The sequence below is a fragment of the Vicugna pacos genome, chromosome 3 (genome assembly GCF_048564905.1).
Source record: "Vicugna pacos chromosome 3, VicPac4, whole genome shotgun sequence".
NCBI classification, from domain to species: Eukaryota; Metazoa; Chordata; class Mammalia; order Artiodactyla; family Camelidae; genus Vicugna; species Vicugna pacos.
The window spans coordinates 72,497,849-72,513,171 of record NC_132989.1 but is presented as its reverse complement, the minus strand read 5'-3'; the positions used below and the strand labels follow the sequence as shown (position 1 = coordinate 72,513,171).

General features: G+C 45.6%; 1 long non-coding RNA gene across 1 annotated transcript; it reads right to left on the bottom strand.

Moving 5' to 3' along the window:
- Positions 1–8,050: 8,050 nt before the first annotated feature.
- On the bottom strand, positions 8,051–12,055 carry LOC140689708 (uncharacterized). Its single transcript, XR_012064767.1, has 3 exons — positions 11,973–12,055; positions 9,798–9,860; positions 8,051–8,243 (listed from the first exon to the last, which is right to left on the bottom strand). It is a non-coding gene; the product is annotated as an uncharacterized lncRNA (long non-coding RNA).
- Positions 12,056–15,323: the final 3,268 nt, after the last annotated feature.

Genomic DNA, 15,323 nt, shown 5'->3' with positions numbered 1-15,323 from the left:
TAAAAACGCTCCTGGATGCTTATTGGAAGTGGGTGAAAGGTAAGTGAGGACTGGGAATGCCTAGGTTGAAGCACCTGTGCCTGGGAGGAAAGATCCCCTCAGATAGCAGAGCAGGAAGTCATGTGTGAGAGGTGGCAGGGAGAGCAGGGGGCTTGCAGCCAGGCGTGCCCGAGCTGCCTCTTCTATGAGGGACGTCTGTACCCTGAAAAACCCTCACACTGTTAACTACACAGATGGGTGGATTCCACATAAGCGGCCTGAGGGAGGGGCTGTCACCTGGTGAGGAGGAAACAGGTAGAAGAGTAAACCGAGGAGTCCTCAGGAATCCCGTGATAGAGGCATCTCTTTACCCCCAAGGCTTTGTCTTATGACAGCAAAAATGACAGCAGCAAAAACCAAAACACCAGCCTGCCTGAGTTGGCATTTTGCCAAGCACTGTTTACCAGTCTCTTAAACCAGCCTCCCTGCTGCTTTCCAACATTTGAGGAATCTGGCTGCCACAGGGAGCAGCTCAGAGGCGCCGTGTTCAGAGAGGTGATGCGGGATCTCTATCTAGGCCAACGCCACCCAAAGACCCAAGGCACACCACAGGCACAAAAAGGAATATTCACAACACAGTACCCATCTGAGTCTCCAAAGATGGTCACGGAAGTGCAGAGATGTGGCTGGAAGATAGAACAAAAGACGGAGGAGTCAATAGATGAGCCCCAAATGCAGATCTAGGGTGCACAAGCGTCTGAACAAGGTTCCCAGTTGGCTGAGGGAGGCAAGGAAGAAGGAAAGGAGGCTGCTGCCTCTCAGTGACTTGACTTTATCACTCCTTTTTTTTAAACTGCATTTTTTATGGAGATAAAATTCACCATTTTAAAGTGTCTACCCCAGTGCATTTTAGCATATTCACAATGTGGAGTAAGTATCGGCACTATCTGGTTTCAGGACATTTTGATCACCACAAAAAGAACTCCCATATCCATTAGCAGTCACTCCCCATTCTCCCATCCCCCAGCCCCTTGCAACCACGAATCTACTTTCTGTCTCTATGGATTTGCCTGTTCTGGATATTTCAACTGAATGGAATCACATACTATATAGCCTTTCGTGTCCAGCTTCTTTCACTCAGCATGATTCCAAAGTCCATCCACATTATACCATGTACTCATTTTTATGTGGAGTAATATTCCAGCTTATGGACATAACCACATTTGTTGATCCATTCATCAGCTGGTGAACATATGGATTGTTTCCACTTTTTGACTATTATCAGCAGTGCTGTGGTCAACATTGGTGCGTCAGCTTTCATGTGAAGATACATTTTCAGTTCTCTTGGGTGTACACCTAGGAGTGGAATCACTGGGTCATAGACTTCACTGCTTCTTGAGCTTCTTGTCCCCAGTGCAGGAGGATGGGGCAAAATGACCACAGTGCTGTCCTTGCTGCCATGCTCCTGGATATGAAGCTCTCAGCACAGAAGGTGCCATGTGATGGTGTGATGTGAGCCTGCAGGAATGTGTTTGAGATGAGTCTCCTTGGAGGGAGAAAGCAGAAGGTGATGTGGCCAGGGTAGCCAGACCAGAGTCAGAGAACTCCTGCAGGGAGTTCCCACTGCCTCCAACTGTCAGCTCAGCTCCTCCCCTGAGCCTATGGTCCCGTCCACATTCCATCCATCACTGTTCTTCCTGGAAGCACCAAAACATGGGGCAGGTAGTCAAGCAAAGAGGAGCAAAGAGCTGATAAGCATTTTTTTTTTAAGTACTGCCCTGACGTCTTAGTTCAGGCTGCTGTAACAAACTACCATAGATTTGATGGCTTATATACAACATTTATTTCTCACTGTTCTAGAGGCTGGAAGTCCGAGTTCAGGGTGACAGCATGGTTGGGTTCTGGTGAGAGCTCTCTTGCCGGTTGTGGACTGCTGTTCTCTCATTGTGTCCTGACATGGTGGGAGGGGTGAGGGGCTCTCTTGGGCCTCTTTTCTAAGGGCACTAATCTCATTTACGAGGGCTCCACCATCATGACCTAATCACCCTCCAAAGGCCCCACCTCCTAAGATCATCACATTGAGGATTAGGTTTCAACCTATGAATTTTGGAGGGCCACAAATACTCAGTCTATAGCACCCAGAAACTTTATTGATTAACTTTTTAAACTCTTTCTTCTCTTTAGGACTATGCTCTATGGTGAAAGCCAGAGAACTACTAGGCTGGACTCCCTGCTAACACTCCACCTTGGCCCCCCTCATGCCCAGATTTTTCCTCCAGAGGGATTTAGTGATGTTCAATCTGCTGAGCCTGCACCTCCTGGAAGAATGCACACTCTGACGTTTCTGGACTATGACGATGCTCTGTGCCCTTCTCTTCTCTCCCTCTGTCCACTGCTACCCTAGCCCAACAGCCGGCAGGGAAGGCAACCTTTCTTCCAATCTAAATTTGTCTTCCTCTGATGTCTCAGGCTACTTAAGTTCCCTCACCTGGTAAATCCCAGAGGCACTGCTGTGATAGTTCAGGTGGATTTTCAATCCTAAAAGTGAAAGTGCTCAGGAAACCCACAGGAGGATATGAAGGTGGTCTTTTCGTTGTGGTGGGGGAAGAGGTTGAAATGTTGTTTCTAGAGTTCATTAAGAGGAAAAAAAGGAGAGTATTCAGATACTAGGGATTAGGTAGCTATCTGAGGGGGAAAGTGTCTTCACCTGCACCTTGAACCTGAGCAGAGCTAGGACAGATGGCTCACAACGCTGGCAGGGGAGAAGGCCCTCCATCTGCTCATGCGCGGACCCCTTGGAACCATTGTTTTTCAAAGCCTGACTTGATGTGGTGGATGCTCTGGTAAGAGAAAGGGATACAAAAATGAATAAGATGCAGTTCATGGCCTCAAGGAATTTACGATATTAATAGAATTATGTGAGGGAACGTGATGTGCTGGACAGAAGAGAAAAGTGGAAGGTTATGAAGGGAGAAGAGGGACCGCAGCCAGCAAGGGCAAAGAGCTCTTTGCTTCGCTGAGTGCTCTGAGGCTTGAAGGTCAGCAAACCACTGTGTGGCTAGTCCTTCTGCCGAGACCACCACGGTAGGGGCTGGGAGGAGGGGAGAGGAGAGGGGTTCTCTGGATCTACTGAGTCCAGTTGGGCCTCTCTTTGTGGCCTTAAACTCCACAGAGTCACCTTTCTAGACACTACGGAGACCACAGATCCTCGATTATCCTCGTGATGGAATTATTTGCTTGGAAAATAAAAAGGTGCTAGTGGCTTTTTTTTCAGAAATGTGTATATTTTTGTAAATAATTAAATCAAGTTAATCCCTACAGTCTATTAGGTTCAGCCCCCTCGAATTCTAGGGGCATTGACAACCCAAATATTTATGCTAACACTAAAACAAGGAGGCACTAGAGCAGGGGACAGTAGAAGTAGCAATAAGAGGCTGCTTCCTCACTCCCTGGAGGAGGAAGAGCTCGGCGCAGGGCTGGACGGGGCCAGCACGACATACTGCAGCCTGGAGGGGTTTCTCCCACCGAGTCCTAGGATTTCAGCAAATTCTTCAGATCCTTGTCAAGTGCTCTGAAGAATTTCAGCCACATAGCTGTGTCTGGAGCCCGCACTGCTGAGGTCAGCTGTTGGTCTGGGAGATACCGCGGAAATGATTGGTTATCGGGAAATGGCACTTTTCTGAAGACACGTCACTTCATCAGTCATTGTGTCCTTGAATAATGCCTCGTGTCCTTCGGGGCCTTTCATCTGACACCTTGTAAACATGGGCTTTTTGCCACTGCTGTGAGGTGAGCATCCCTTTTTGAGGAAACTGAAGGAATTCTTCCAGAGTCTTCCCAAGGAAGGACACAAATTCCCCAGCAGGACTGGAATTTATCCCTTTCCGTGGACTCGTGAAACAGTGCTCGCTGGCTTCACCCCGTTCTCCCCCCCTTGGAAGGCAGGGAAGGCAAAGCAGCACGGCAGGAGGCTGTCAATGCTTAAACTGTTCACTAGCGTTTTTCCAAAATGTGTTTCTGGTTAGTTTAAAGAAGGATAAACAAGATTTAATAGCTGGCAATGAATCACATTTTTTTTTCTTCTCCCTTAAATGCTATTTGGATCCACTCAAACGCCTGTCATTCTACTTTTGTACAAATAAATAAATCTCCTTTTCTTTTGTGCATTTTTCTCTGTCCTGCATTTCCTAAAATACAGTTTGTTTGACGGATGAGTTAAGCAGTTCTGAGATTTGTTTTTGGCTCTGTAGGCAACTGGGTTGTTTTCTCATCATAATTCAGTGGGACAAGGTTATCACCCCACAAACACTAACACCTCATTTAGAACCAGAAGCACTCCCCCACCAGAAGAAAGCCATGCTAATGTTCTCAGTATAAGTTTCAGTTGTTACATATGAAGTTTCCTGGTATTAACATCTCTGCCCTGCCCCTTCTCTCTCCTCTTGTTTTAGTTATGCTGGATGTACTTGGTGCATACAGATGTTTTGAAGTGGAATTACAGACAGACGGAAAGCAAACTTGAGAGAAAGCACAGAGGTGGGCCCATCAACTGCTTAGACTTGAGATTCCAGAACCAAGAACCTGGCAAATGGGGACAAACCTCACTGTAATCTGAAAGCAAAATTAACCAGAGAGTATTGTTTTCCTGCCACATAATCATAGATTTGTCTCTTTTAAAACAAAGACCTGTGCAACAGCTGAACTGAAATTAAACCTATGTATTTTCTAAAGTAATTGTACTGAAATAAAACTGAAATGTTTTCCAAATAGCCTCTGAATCAAGCTGACATTTCATTTGATTTCAAGTCCCAGAGAAGTGCTTTTTAAATAGCTGCCCATTATAATAAAAGATGAGGCAAGTCTATAAAAATACGCTGAAGGTCTCATTTTCAAGTTCTCCTCACTAATGCAGAGAGCCTCTGTGAGCCTATTTCAAATGCTCGATCAGTGCTTCTTATAGTCAGAAAGGCTGTTGCCCCAGAAAGGCAGGAAGTTCCAAGAGGAGGGCAACCTAGAACCCAGAAGTGGGCTCCTGTTTCTGCGGGTTCTCAGCTGGCTGGCTGGGGAATGAAGAGGGAGGAGCAGGTTTTCACTTAAGAGTTGTCCTGCCATCCCATCTCTCCCCATCCCAACCGTCCAAGTTCAAGCACAAAGCCTTGAAGCAACACAGCCAAGTGTGGAGATTATTACTCCCCAATCTTTCAGAAGGTTTTTTTTCTGTAACAGTACTGTTTAAATGTGCCTTTCAGTACTTAGCATATTGCATTGCAACAGTCTGTTTACAAGCCTGTGATTAACTCAAGAAAAGAGACTATACCATCTTTGAATCACCCAGTGTCTAGCACAGAGCATACTAGAGAACCTGTAAATGATTACATGAGGGATTGCATGAATGAAAGAATACCAAACAGTATTGATTAGTAATCAGTTTCCTTCCCAACTTTCATTTATCAGCCATGTGTAATGAAATATAGTTTTTTAAAAGTAATATTAAGAGTATGATTTTCAGATACATGCACCCCACTGTTCATAACAGCACTATTTACAATAGCAAAGACACGGAAGCAACCTAAATCTCCATCGACAGATGACTGGATAAAGAAGATATGGAATATTTAGCCATAAAAAAGAATGAAATAATGCCATTTGCAGCAACATGAATGGACCTAGAGATTATCATACTAAGTGAAGTAAGTCAGACAGAGAAAAACAAATACCACATGATATCACTTATAGGTGGAATCTAAAAAATGATACAAATGAACTGCTTTACGAAACCGAAACAGACTCATAGACAGAAAATAAGCTTATGGTTACTAAAGGGGAAGTATGGGTGGGGGGATAAACTAGGAGTTTGGGATTAGCAGTTAAAAATACTGTATATAAAATAGATAAACCACAAGGTCCTACTGTAGAGCACAGGGTATATTCAATACCCTCTAATACCCTATCATGAAAAAGAATGCGTGTATATATGTATGACTGAATCACTATTCTATACACCAAAAGCTAACACAACATTGTACATCAACTCTACTTCAATTTTTTTAAAAAGTACGATTTTCGTTAAGTTTTATGCAATTCTGAAAACAGCTTATGAAGTTTCATCATTATGTCCACTGGGCCCTGGAGTCCGAGAAACCCGAACTGGGAACTATTGGCTCAGGTTGGCGGATCTCAGATTAGAGTGTGCATTAGAATCACCTCAAGGGCTTCTGATGACATATTGGTGGGCCCACTTCCAGAGGTTCTGATCCAGTGGGCTTGGGGTAATTCTGATGCCACTGGCCCAGGGACCACACTTGGAGAAACACTGATTTAAGAGAATGAGTAGGGTGGTGGATGAGTTTGTAGTTCTTGTGCTGACTAAACCGCATGACCTTCCACAGACCATCCGTCCATTTCATAGTGGCCCACGAACGTGGGGAGTGACCATGGTACCTTATACCCACAGAGCATTTCAACACAACCCCGGATCACTTACATGAGCACACCTTTCTCAACCCTCTTCACAGGCATGTAAGCTACAAGTGAGAAAAGAAGTAAATACCATGGTGCTTTGGAAAATCAGAAGTGCTACAGAAATGTATTGTTTTATCATCACAAAGATCCTGACTTTATTTTGGGCTTTTCCCACTAGTGCCTTCCTGGGTTGGGACTTCTTAGCATAGACGTATGATGTTAATTTAAGGGAACAAGCCTGCTAGGTTAGGAAACGGGGGAAATGGCTGAAAACATGTATGTGTTGGGGTCTCCATGCTGGAGGAATCCATGATTTTGTGGGCATCCTACTGAGCTGATACAGAAGGACTGGAGCCTGTTCAGTACCTGTGTGTATGACTCTACCCACTGATGCCACAACCACCAGGGTTGTTTCCCGGGGATCTGAGCCCAGCTGCTGGCAGCCCTGATGCTAACATTAATCAGCCTGACATCTGGAACCAACCGGAGGCACCCCATCTGATTGCCACAGATGCCTTTGCTTTTCAGCTGTCAGCAAAGAGATTATTCAGTTTAGGGTGCCAGGTCTACACCACACAGTCTGCATGGAGGGCTGAGCTGTGTGTTAAAAAGCTGAATAATCTGGGAGTGTGGGCGAGACAAAAATTTCCCTCAATAGTCTGTCAGCTCAAGCCCACACCAGGAAAGCATTTTGTCTGCAGCAGCAGAATTACTGTGGTCAGGTACACCTGGCTGGATCATGTTCTACAGATCCTTGGAGGGCGTGTTTTGTCCATTTTTGCAAACGACAGCCTCCTTGAGCTGACTGTGTAACAGCAGCAGCAGCTTCTTTCAAATCCCTTTAGAACCCATTTGTCTGCTTGCAGCCAGGACTGCATTTTTCACTGGCTCTGGGGAAGATGTCAAAACCCCTCCTTAGGTGAGTTTCAAAGAAGCCTGGGCACTGCTTGGTGACTAGTAACCTACTCCTTGTCATCATTTTGACAGCAGCACGGCACTGGGCTGATGGGCACAATGTCAACTACATCCTTTTCTATTTTACCATTTGACGTGTTCTAACATGGAAAATGAGGCCCAAGACATTGTCCAGAAGAGCAGCTTGATGGAAACTGCTCTGTGATATGTTAGGATGAAGCAGACACTAAGGACTCAAACTTTACCTCATCAAGAGAAAAAGAAAATCTGTAGATAACATTGTAAATCAGCCAGGAGTCAAACGTCTGCCTGGATTGTCACCCACCATTTCACAGCATTGATTTCTCAAAGCCTAAAACCATAAAGAATCCAAACCAGAACGGAAGGGCATCCTGGCCTCCCCTGTTCGCTGATTTAATTTTCCTCTCTGAACACATGCAGCCCCGTAATTAGAACATTTACCAAGCATAAATATAATTTAAACTCTGTACATGTGTGCCTACACGTGTGGAGAGACTTAGGCTGAGATACGGTTTCAATAAAAACAGTTCTTCCGCGCTGATTAGAACGTGTAAAGAGGAAATCTGTTTATACCGCAATCTACTCAAAACTTGTGTTGGCAGCAACACTCTAGGCTAATAAATGTCAATAGCAAAGCTACTTGGAGGGTATGAATTCAACTACTCACAATCTGGAGATTCGGAGCTCAGTGTAAGAAGGCATGTCCAACGCATTCTGCCATGTCCATTGTGAAGGGATGCCATAAGCCAAGGGCCTATGAGTCTCAGCCTGCTAGCGGAGGGGGCGTGCTCCACGATGTTCCTCTGTCTGTTGAGCTCAAGTCCACCCTCAAGTGGAAAGGAGGTTTTAGAGGAAACTGCAGAGTCCTGCAATGTTTTGGAAAGGTGTTAATATTTACTCTCCATTTCTTCAAATAATGGTGGTATCATTTTGGATCTACAGTAGCATGAAGAATGAGATTATTGGATTAACTAGGAACCAACAGGGCACTTAATTTTTCTGATGGTCTCTTTTTCATTTCTTGTTGATTTTATAAAAATCAGAAATCAAGAACAGTTTACCAAGTACATCCACCCACCTATTCACCCTGACCTATAGCAGCCCTGGCCCAATCAATGCAAGATCCCCTAAGGGTCTACAGGATTCAGAAGAACCCTTGGTCACACTCAAGAATCAGTAGGAAGAGGAAAAACACAAGTAGAAGAGCTGAAAGTGGTGAAAAAATCACAAGTGAAAAATGGAGACTATGTGCAAAGGTAGAGTAAGGGTGTGGGGCAGGATAGCCTGCTGGGAGGGGTGGATGTGTCTCCCTCTAGAAGGTTGTTAAGAGCCCTCTTAGGATGACATTGGTATGTCCAGGGGGAAAGTGGGAGTCATGGAAAAATCTCCAGGTGGATGCACAGTCTTCTCATTTAGGTTGGCTGTGGGATAAACTACATCTATTGAGCTGGAGGGAAAGGGCAGGGGCACCAAGCCTGCAAAAAAACAAGATTAAAAACAACAACAATAATATCAGCAAATAAGTGCTACCTGCCAGACATTGCTTTAAATACTTGACATTCATTAACGAATTCAATCATGACAACCCTCAACCCTGGGAAGTATTACCAGCCCCATTTTACAGATGAGGAAACTGAGGCACAGAGGTGCAGAAACTTCCCAAAGTCATCCAGTCAGTGAGGGGTGGACATAGACCCAAGCAGCTCCCTCAAAGTCGTGCGCATTAGCTTGATGCTAAGCACTGTTCTAAGCCTTTTGCTTGCAGTCGCCCACTGAGTCCCCGCTGCAATGCTGCAAGCAGGTACGATCATTCTCCCTATTCTGCAGATTGTGGCCCTTGAGCACTGAGACGTCAGCACGTGTTGCTGGTAAGAAGAGCTTGGGCGGGCAGGCTCCAGAGTCCGTGCTTATAAGCACCACTCCAGGCTGCCTCTCTACGTGGCTGGCGAAAGTTAACGGAGCATACTCATGTCCCCTCTATCTTTTCTCCTGCCCCATTGCACTTTCTCTCACTTCAGGCTCTGCCAGAACCCCAGTTGCACTCCCAAGTAACTCAGTTTTAATTTGCACGCCCAGTGCTGTCAGATGTGGTACAACATGGCCCCCCCGACCTCGGACCAGCTACCTTTCCCTTCTCTGGGTGCTTCAGGCATCTGCTGAGATCCGACTCATAATGGTGAAGGCTGTGTGTGCCCAAGTAAAGACAGAGAGAGAGAGTCCAGGCAATTCTTTCTGCTGATTTAGACTCAAGAAAAACTCCAGGTAGCGGTATAGTCGTGCACAGAGCACTTCCAATGGATGACATCAGTGCTGTCACATGGTTGTCTCATTTAATTCTCTTATCAACTCTGTGAAGCAGCCATTATTTTCTCTAATACTAAAAGAAGTTGTTAAGATTCAAGAAAAGTTCTGTGACTTACCCAAGATCACACATCTTGTAAAAATCACAGCTGGGACTCAGAATCTGTATCTCTATCATGAGGCTGCAACACAAAACAGCAATCCTTCCTTCAGCCCTTTACAAATAACAACAACTGAAAAAAAAAAAGGGGGGGCTCTGCCCTCAGCTTATGGGACAAGAGTGGTTATCAGCTCAAATGGACATTCATCCAGGCAGCCCCAGATGTCCACAGGAGGTGGGACAGGCTCTATGTCGCTTCATTCCCGTGATCTCGCTTCTCAAATGAGCTCAGTCCCCACACCCCACCCTGCAGTGCATTTCTAGGGAGCTGGAGGCAGAGGGTCTTCCATCAGGGGCCCTTCTCTGTAAAATGCCATTCCTCTTGTTCTCCTGAGAGCCCTGGGTAGCTGACCTTTCAGGCATGATGAAAGATAGCTCTTTTTGGTTTATTTTCCCCAGATAGTTGGAGGAATGTTGTTCTGGGCTCGTGTTCAGTGGGTTTGTGTTTTTTGTTGCTGTAATGGTGTTTTGCTATAGTGGTATTACCATATTTTGGAAGTTTTCTAAACCATTGCCCATGAACCCAGGGGTGACTATTAAAATGATGAGGACATTTTTATAAATCACAAAATAAATAAATGTATAAAAGTGCTGTTAATAAAATGTGCAAAGCTAACTTGGCTAAAGAAACAAATGAAAGTGTTTTTCAGAAGGAAAAGTGAGTTTCATGCCCAAAAAGAAATCCACAGAATAAAAATTCTATACATTTTAAGGAAAAAAAATAGGCATAAATGAATATGATAAATGGAAATGCTGGCTTTGATTTTATATTCTATTTGTGTATCTAGATGGTAGAAATAAAGATGGAAAAAATTAAGCATATATGCATTAGGAATAACTATAATATTTATGTATAATCATTGGTTATTTTACTAGTATCAAAACATGCATGACTTTTTTTTTGAGTTACTTTTTTCAAAAAAAAAGTTGTATTTTGTTCTTTCTCATTCGATATCTACGATCTTTACAATTTCTGAAGGCCTACCAGCATAAGATCTCATAGTCAGAACCTGTAAGAAACATCAAAAACTAGAATTTCTGAATTTTCTGCCAACCTTCCTCCCTCTCCCCATCCACTGCCTCCACCTACCCCATCCCCTGCTCTGCCAGGAACATGACCTCCACTACTCAGGGCTTCACTGATTGCAGAGAAGCTGAACCCTAATCTCCATGGTCATCCCTGAAAACTCACATAGGTGGTTTTCCAAAGGAGAAGAAACTGATTGTCAAATGCTCTGTGTGCTGGCCAAGATTTCAATGAACACATGAATACATTCATGGAGGAAATCAAAATTAAGTAGTTAATCATTGCACTCATGGGAAAAATTCAACTATTTACAGGTTGACAGAAGTTTTTAAATGTGTATTTTGTTTCAGGTATTTTCAGGGCAGGCAGGGCTTGCGGCCTTTAGATAGGGAGGGGACAACAGGGGGTGAATGTGGAGGTGCCAGGTGGTATCTCACCCACAGGGCTCCTCCCAGCTCTTTCAGGCTGCCCTGACAGTGGTGCTGTGCCCTGAGCCCCCATCTACTGGCACAGGGGCTGGGGAGAGCCAACAGCATAGGCTCATTATAGCCTATTATGACTACAGACTTCAGACAAGATCTGAAGAAAGCAAGTTTCAGACCAATTGGGCTTAAACTAGCTATGTTTTAAATGACACAGCAGATGGGCCATGAGAGCATCCTGCCACATTCTATATGATTAAGGGAAGGGGACACCTCTTCCAACAGATAGTATCATGAAGAGGCAGGTAGTCAAAGATCAAGTCTTCTGCCAACTGTAGAACCGATAAGACTACTATCATGCATGGAACATTCAGTTCTCTCTGTGTGTGGTCTGAAAAAATCAAACCAGACAAAAGTGTATGTTTTGGTGGGAGGTGGCAGTGGGGAGAGAGTGGGTAGAATCAAAACAGCAACTATATCCGGATTTGTTTTTAACTCTGCCAAATAAATGCATGTGGAGGAACAGAATCAAGCATTTTTCTCAAGCAGAAGGAATTATTTTGCTTTTAAACACCAACCAGGTAAAAATGGTCTCCAAAATGATTAGAAATGCAGCCGGTATGCCACTGTGGTTATTCTTTCTAATCACATACCAAATTTCAAGTACTTTATGTAAATTACTCACAGGCAATTAAGTCCTTTAGATTCATCCTGTGACGGTGGCAGTCTTGTTGGGTCATGTTTGTCCTAGAACAGCTGCTGAGATCCTAGCAGGAAAAAAGCCACATGATTCTTTTCCTCATAATCCAGTTACTTTATTTTCCTGAGATTAAAATGGGCATCATATGGATGCAAACAGCAAAGCAAGTAGTTCTGGGTCAACACCAGAAAAAGGAGCGAACTAACCTCCCTAACCTCCCCACAGGTAGAGAATGGTCAGATGCTGTGTTTGGCCCTTCCCTCCCCACCTCACACATGCAGACACACCATGAATTCCAGATTTGCCCTTCAGCTGTTTCCGGTGCCCACCACAGGGGCAGAAGGGTCAGGAAAAGAAGCACAAAGCTGAACAGAGCCCCATCTGGCTGCTGGCTTCCCGATCTCATCTAGTTTTCTCTCCCACATGACCTGAAGACCACTTGGGTGACCTAGAACAGAGGCCTGGGACCTGTGCTCTAACCATGCTGCCATCCTTATTCTGTTCCCTCATTAATACTGTGTAGGTCCGTCCTACTCCTTAACTCAGAAGAAAATGCTAAATTTTCTAAGTCATTTCTCCCCAAGCAAATTAGGCTCTGAAGGGGCAGGAAAGACATGTTTCTTTTACACCCTCAATGATTACTAGTACAATGCTAAGCAAATCACTGTCTCTCAAAAACCAGCTGTGTGAGGAGCCTCTTTGGTGTAAGTTTTTGTCAGTGGTACAAGATGGGTAAGACAGACAAAAGAAAGCAAACGTCAGGAATGACAATGAGAAAGTCAAAGCCAGCCTCCACTAAGAAACTCTGTTAAACTAAAACCCTGTTTTTACAGTGGCCCTGATATGTGAATGCTATATGCTCCGGGAAAATTCTTTTGTCTTTCTTTCTTCACTTTGTGGCTATGCTGATCATGAATAAAAAGTACAATCTTAATCTTAAAATCATTGCTTTTCAGCACAAACCTTCCAATTTGTCTTCACTAATGATTTAACACTAGCTTCTCCAACTGGGATCCTTTCACATCCTCTGTGGATTTGTTATTAGTAGAAAGTACTGGAAATGCTATAAAATAAAATGCTCAAGGATCTGAAAAGATAGATTGTCCCTTATAATTCAGACCTCTAGTCAAGTAGTTATGTAAATTTAATCTCATTCCTTGGTTGGGGTCGGGGTTGGTAAGTGAAAGGATTATTTGCTTTTTCAAATGTAAGGGGTGAGGCAGGTTGGAATTTTCACTCCTTTTTCCCCCAGAACGTTTTGCTTTATAAAATTACTCATTACCAGTATAATAATAATGTCAAATGAAATAAATTGAGGGTGATGGAGGGAACTGAGGGTGGTCATCATGAGGGGTTACGTGGGAATCTTCTCCTTCCAGCTTTGAAAAACAGGGACACTCTGTGGGGACATGGGTTCTGGTCTTACGTCTTCGCTTTCCTGTGTTTGCCCAGGAGCAGGCCCGCATGCTCATGGAGTTGGCAAAGGTCACTTTAACCACTACAACTAAAATTTGGTGCTTCCTATGTAGAGGAGTCCTTTACTGACCTTCATGGCCTTCCACACACAATTTTGAATGAACAACTAAATATTGCTCCCTTTGCATCTTCACCAAACCAGCCTTGTTCACATTTTGTACTGTGTGTAAATCATTATGTTTTTTTTCCTCTACCAACTATTCCTCTCCTTGAAAGAGTAAGTTTGCATGGGATACAGAGGAAATGGCTAATTTCTACCAGGACACTGGGACAACAGCCCGAATTAAAGCAGCAGACGTGACTGTCAACAGCATCATTTTCGCATTCTTTTGTCAGTCCCTCAATCCTTGGGCCAAAGAATCCCCAACATTAGACGCACATCCTCACCGGTGACCTCACCCCATCCTGGGCGCAAAGTCTGCTTCGCAAACCAGACCAGGAAGAAGCCTGGCAGTGGGAGGTGAGCCTGCCACCAACCTGAGGCTTTTCACCGCTGGCGTGGATTAAGTAACACCCGCAAAATCAGCATTTGCACACATGCCAGGGACTGATTATGGGCCTCTCAGCCAGGGCAGCTGACGCTCTTTCAGAGCAATTTCTCCGATTACTCAGCCCCAGGACAGCTGGGGCGAGGCTCCAGCACACACTCCCCAGCATGCGGAGCCGCGTAGGCAGCCACCTCGCGATTGCCCGCGGGCCAAAACGAGACCGCCACCCACCGGCACCGCTGCAGGCCAGCGCTTCACGCTCCACTGACCGGGTCCCTTTCCTCGGCCCCAGCCCTGGAAAGGAGACTTGTCCCTCCTGGGAGCACCGAACCGTCTCTCTACGTCATTTCGCGTCTCCCGAAAGGGCCAGAAGGCTCCTGCGCCGCTTGCGCCTTGCATCTTCAACCTGCGAAACGTTCGCGGTCAGAGACCCATCCGCCCCTGCCTCGCACTACTTCACGGCAGTTTCGCAATGTGTCAATCCGCCCGCAGCCCCGGATTGCGGAGCGGGGTGGGGGGGGGGGGGAGACGCAAACGCGCCTGCTGGGCGGAAGGAGGGAGCTGCTGGGGGTCATTCAGTGTCAGCCTAGCCTAGCCCACTCCGTAGAAGCCAGAACGCATCGGGTTTTGCCCTCTCCGGTCCAATTGCTCCCAGGCCGCCCGGCCACCTCCTCTGACCCGTGCGTCTGCGTCTCTGGCCATGGCCAGAGACCAATCGATTTTCAAATAGGACAAACCTAGGATCTTAACTTCCTTTATGGGACCGACCAAGAGATTGTGTAAATGGCTCCTGACAGACGTAATGGAGGGTTATTAGCAGTACAAAGTCTGTCCGACCCGTAGCGTTAGTTCAAGGGAATATTTCGGTGTCGCACTGAAATTGCTGCGCATGTAAACCAATTTCCCCGACAGAAGGGTAAACACAGACTCGTTTGAACCGCGAGATGAAAACAGATGGGATATCGCAAACAGTTTCCCAAAATACAACAGACTTCTGGGCCAATTACACGTGGTTAGCTCTGAATGGCAGAGGAAATAGTTTTCTTTGCTGCTAAATGTCACAGAAGTCACCTAAAGGCAGAGAAAGAAGCCGCTCTGTTTTTGCGAAACTTGCTAAAATCAATCTGTGCCAGAGCCACTTGTAAAAAGCAGACCACCACCCCCACCCCGCCAGCCCTCGCCCTCGCCCCTCGCCAGGTCCCCGACGCCGGGCTTCAGGCCTTTGTGAAGGACAGAACCGTTTGGGTTGGGGATCCGGGCTTCGAAGTCTGAACCCGCAGGTCAACAAAACTGGAGAAGGGAAACTCCGGCAGGCGATACCCGCCCTCGAGGTGCGCGTCCCTCTTTCCAGACGCTCGCCGCGGCCCGGCGG